The following is a 6,172-nucleotide window of genomic DNA, read 5'->3' on the forward strand; positions in this document are numbered from 1 at the left end:
GACAATTTTGAAAGGGAAATGATTTAAAAGGATAATAACAAGAAGGGAATGATTGCAAGCAAAACAAATATCTTATCATGAAGAAGGAATTAAGAGCTGAGAGGTGGAAATAGGAAAAAAGCAAGGAAATAGAATCTAAAGGGATACCTTAGATTGCCTCTTAGACAGAGAATGGTTGAATAATTGTGCCTTATGAATGTAATGAAATATTATTTCTCTGTAAGAAACATAAAAGAGATAATTTCAGAGAATCCTGCGCAGCATGAATTGATGCAGAGTGGAGTAAGTAAAACAAAGAGAACAATTTATTCAAGAACAATAACAGTATTTTTAAAAAGTAAGTTTGAAAACCTTAAGAATTCTTATCAATGATGACCATATATTTCCAGAGAGGCTTGTGGTCCACATCCTGACAAAGAGGTAATGTATGCAAGATTCAGGGACATATATATTTTTGGCCACAGTCACTCTTTGGATTTGTTTTGCTTGACTTTGCTATTTGACAAGGGTTTTTTTTTTCTTTCTTCCTTATCCCACAGTTTTAATTGGGGGGGGGGGGTTAGGAAGAGAGACATAATGCCGATGCCAAAAACAGTTAGCATAACATTTTTTAATTCACAGAAAAGAATGGAAAGAAGTCCAGATGAAAAGACAAGCAGGAAATATGTCAAAGTAATGTGTAGAATTTATTATGTACTTTTTTTTTTAAGTAAGAGGTTCACAGTTTCATATAGAATCCTTTTTCAATTTTATGTGAGGAAATGATCTTTTGGGGTGTTTAAGTTCAGAATTTTTAAAAGCATTTCCTTTTAAAGAGTACAGTGATTCTGTCCAATCATATGAGGGAAAAGGAGAGCCTAGCCTCTCTAAATCCACCTGAAGCTAGGGGTGGTAGTCAATACAGACCTGACTTGAAGGGATGAACTTTCATTCCCAAGGAAAAGTCTGAAAATCCAACCAGGGCATGTCCTTTTCCTCTGGAGCTTCCTCTGAGTAGACCCAGGCCAGGACCCACAATTCAAGAAGATGGAATATACCTGGGTTCAGCGAGATCTTTCCATCAATTAAAAAAACAAGAGAAGACAAATTACTAGGAATATGAGAGTGGCTGAAATTCCAAAAGGGGAAAATCTCAGTATAACCCTAGGTCACAAACATAAACCAACAGAGGCTCAAAGACAGATGGAAGAATGAGTAAAACTTCAGAGGTCAGAAGACAAGTAAGTATTATATTATGGAGGAAAATAACCCCCCCCCCAAAAAAATTGCAGATTAAAATGTGAATCCTACAAAATCAGAGGATACATAAAATGATAGTAAGAAATTTCAGAATAGTTTAAAAGAAAAGAATGAAAAAATTAATTTGGAAATCAGAACTGCCAATCAAAATTAAAGACTAAAAATAGTGTATAAAACTTAGAAGTCACCATGGAGACTCTCTTCATAGAAATGGAGGCCCTGAAAGAGAAGATGACAGATTTAGAACAGAAAAATGGAAAAATGGAAGAAAACTTGGCTGCAGAGAAGCAAAAGATAATATTGGAAGATTACATGAATTCTATACCAGGCAAAGTGACTGACTTTGAAGACAACATGCAGGGACAATTTATGGATAATAGATATAAAGCAACAACATATATTAATATACAAAAATACATCAAAAAACTTGAAGGCCAAACTACAGGAAATAAGACTCAGGTCTTTTGAATATAGACAACAAAATAATGATCGATCTAATCTACAGGTCACAGAGGAAAACCCTATGGGTTTATGCTAGAAACATTAAGGTATGTAGTAATTATATCTCAATATTTCAATACCAAAACTTTTGCAAATAGAAGGGAAATGATTAGCCACACATGAAAGTGGAGAAAAGAATAAAATAAGTCCAAAAATCAAAGGAATTTAAGCAGCAAAACCAACAAAATAGCATGTTCTAATCATCTTTGAAAGAAAATATGGATCATCAACAAAATAAAGGTATTTGAAGCATTACTACTCCAAAAAAAATGGTTTTTCTCTGTTCCCCTTATATTGGTTGGTCCCTCTTCTCCATTGCTTTAATCTTAGCTTATTGATTGAGACTCTAACAAATTCCTATTCCTTGATTCCTCAAGTATTCGAAATGCTTTTCCTTTTTTTTAGTTTCTTTTTTTTGCAAGGCAATGGGGCAAGTGGCTTGCCCAAGTCCACACAACTAGGTAATTATTAAGAGTCCAGGGTAGGATTTGAACTCAGGGCCTCTTGCCTGACTCTAGGGCTGGTACTCTATCCACTGTGCCACTTAGCCACCCCTTGAAAGGCTTTTCTAATGGAAGAATTAGACTTTGGAGACTAGAGAGATTTCTGGCAAGGATCTCAATGTATAGGGGGGTCAGTTAATCCCAGCTCCCCTAAGAACCTTTACTAGAACAAGGAAAAAGAATGTCAGATGAAACAAGATTCAACAAAATCAGATAGAAACATAAGTAAGCTCCTCTATTCAGTTCAGGATTGCAGAATGATAAGGCCCAAGACCTATGAACTTCAAGGTCAGAAGATTATACCAATAAATAGGACCTGAGGCCAGTACAACCTCTCAATTATGGTTCCACCAAGAGATGGGGCCTAATACTAATGCAACTTCCTGGTTGGGGTTTTGTTCCTCTCTGACCCTATATAGCAATTCAAAAAAAAGGTTACTTTCTCCTATGAGAATATAAATATAATATAAAGGTCATGAATATAAGAAAATGAGGGATGACTAGGTGGCACAGTGGATAGAGCACCCACCCTGGAGTTAAGAGGACCTGAGTTCAAAAGTGGCTTCAGATACTTATTAGCTGTGTGACCCTAGACAAGTCATTTAACCTTATTTGAACCACTCAACCTACTCCCAAAGGAAAGAAATCAAAATATTAAGAAGTCATCAAATTTATATTTTAAAAAAATCAGGAAGTTTTTTTGGAGGGATGCTGGATTTAAAACTGGAAAAATAGAAGCAATAAAATGAAATGAATTAACTTGCACCAAATCATAAACTCAGCTTTTATCAACCTTAGTAGCTCATCTTTAAAATGAGAGGGTAAGCTTAGAAGACTTCTTAACTTCCTTCCAGCTCTTAATTTATAGTCTTATAATTCTACATTTGATAAACTAAGTAGAGCTAATCCAGAGGAAGCACCTTAAAATTCTTATAATGATCCAGTCCCCATTTCCAATCAAGTCCCAAATCCAATCAAGATATTAGGGATACCTAGAGTAATAGGGGTTCCTAACCTTTTTTATTTCATGGATCCTTCTGGCAGTTTGGTGAAATCTATGAACCCCCTTTCAGAAAATTATTTTAAAGTATATAAAATAAAAACAAAATATATATATAGTTTTATATATTATAATCCAATTGGATCATATGGAAATAAAGATATAAAATTTAAAAAAATATATATATAGACTCAGATTAAGAACCTTTGATCTAGAGCCACTCAAGGACTTTGATATGGTCTGAAAGCTTCCTAAGCAGGAGATGCCTTGGCAGTATATTGCTATTGCTAATACCATATATTATAATAAATTATAATTATAAAAGTTATATAAAATATAATTATAAATAATCATTTTAAAAATTTATTATTTATTTATTTTCAGCATTCTTTTCTTTTAAAATTGAATTCAAATTTTCTCTCTCCCTTTAACCCTTCTCTTAGCCACTGAGAAGGCAAATGAAATGATATCAATAACATATTTGAAACCATAAACTATATTTCCACATTAACCATATTAAAAATAAGGAAAGCAAGAAAATTATATCTAGTTTTGCCCTCGAGTTTATCAGTTCTCCCTCTGAAGATCAATAGCATTTTTTTATCATGTGTCCTTTGATATTTTCTTGGATTATTGTATTGATCAGAGTAGTCAAGTCTTTCACAGTTTATCATCATTACAACTTTGCTGTTACTGTACAATGAGCTCCTGGTTCTGCTTACTTCACTTTGTATCAGTTCATATAGGTCTTGCCATGTAGTTGTTTGCATTTTTTTCTAAAACTACCCCCTTGTCATTTCTTATAGCACAATAGCATTCCAACACAATCGAATCCACAATTTGTTCAGCCATTCCCCAATTGATGGGCATCTCCTCAATTTCTAATTCTTTGCCATTGTAAAAAAGAGTTTCTAGTATTTTTGAACATATAGGTCCTTTTCCCCCTTTTCTTTGACCTCTTTGGGATATGATCCAGTAGTGATAGGTATGCACAGTTTTATAGCCCTTTGAGTATATTTCCAAATTGTTCTGCAGAATAGTTGGAACAGCAGAATTCTAATCATGTTAATGAGAGTGATAAAATCACTTAGCAGCTGCCTCATAGAGCTTGCAGACTGTAACATAAAATATCATTCAACTAAAATAGGGTGGTCAAATCTTTGCATTTTCTATATGTGTGACCTTGAATATGTCAATCTATTCTATGAGGATCATGTCCTTCCTTGTCAAAAAAATAAAGTTTGTTCTGACTCTAACCTTCTAGGAGTACATGATTTTGTGATTTCAGAAAATTAACTTCCTGGCAGCCTCAGAGGCTGTTAGTTATGGGTTGTAGGAAAGCTTCCAGGGAGACCTTTCTTACCTTTGAACTTCATTGCTAATTCCTTTACAGACACCAAGGGAGACAATTGAATTCATTAATATTATACATTATGTCAGTACATTTTTCTTAAATAGTTTATTTTCCCCATTTTTGAGTTCCAAATTTTCTCTGTCCCTTCCTCACTTTCCCCCTCCTTATGATGGTACATGATTTGATGTAGGTTATATATGTATAGCACATATAACACAGACCCAAAGGGGGGAAAACACAAAAAGTAAAAAAAAAAATTGTGCTTTGATCTGCATTCAGACTCTATCTATGTCAAATAAAAATAAACTATTAGAATAAGTGACTGATAATCTCAGGCACAATTCCCAATGTGACACAGTGCATATGGTCTAATGGGAAAGTCTAGGGGAATTCTCCGTTTACTGAACCTGTATCAGTGTGGTACATTAGAGCATCTCTATAGCAATAACTTTTGTAATTTTTTTAATTTTAGAAAGGTTTTATTTATTTTGAGTTTTGCAATCCCCCCCCAATCTTGCTTCCCCCCCGCAAAGGCAGTTTGTTAATCTTTACATCATTCCCATAGTATGTATTGTTCTAAGTTGACTGTGATGAGAAATCATATCCTTAAGGAAGAGACATATAGTATGAGATATAGCAGAATTACATAATAAGACAATTTTTAAAAAGATTAAAGGTACATAGGAGTCTTTGGCCTTTGTTCAAACTCCACAATTCTTTCTCAGGATACAGATGGCATTATCCATCATGGAATAAATATTTTTTGATAAATGAGATCTTCATCAATTTATGGCTTTAAATTATCACATCTTGGAAAGTTCTTCCTGGTGAAAAATTAAAATCATGTCACACTGCAAGTATTGTTTCTAAACTTCATGAATTGAATGTTTAAACCTGATTATGATTTGACCAATGACGCCAGCTCTCCTAGAAACTAATAGGCTAGTAAATACAGTGGATAGAGAACTGGTTCTGGAGTCAGAAGGACCTGAGTTCGAATGTGACTTCAAACACTTAATACTTTGGGCAAGTCACTTAATTCCATTGTCTTGAAAAAAAAAGGCAAATTTCTAAAACAAACCAACACTACCACCAATAACTCTAACAAAAACAAAATGGTGAATTTGTGTATCAACAGAACAGACCTACCTTTGCCAACAAAACCCCAAATGGGTTCACATAACTGACAGAACTCTACAACAAAATATCCTCAACCTATTTGGGGTTTTCTTGGCAAAGATTCTGGAATGGTTTGCCATTTCCTTCTCCAGCTCATTTTATAGATGAGGAAACTGAGGCAAATAGGGTTAAATGAGTTGCCTGGGTGGGGTCACACATAATATCTGAGGCCTCTTTTGAACAGATACCTGGTACCCTATCCACTGTGCCCCCTACCTGCAATTCCGAAATGTCTCAGGCAGGATTTGAACCTGAGTCTTCTTGACTTTAAATTCAGTGCTCATCAGCAAACATTTATTAAACATTAACCACATGTGGAAAATACAAATACTTTTTTTAAAGTTTGATGGCCTTTGGGGAATTTAACATTATTTGTAGGGACTGTGTAATCTAAGT

This window comes from Macrotis lagotis, chromosome X (assembly GCF_037893015.1).
Source record: "Macrotis lagotis isolate mMagLag1 chromosome X, bilby.v1.9.chrom.fasta, whole genome shotgun sequence".
In the NCBI taxonomy this organism is placed as follows: Eukaryota; Metazoa; Chordata; class Mammalia; order Peramelemorphia; family Peramelidae; genus Macrotis; species Macrotis lagotis.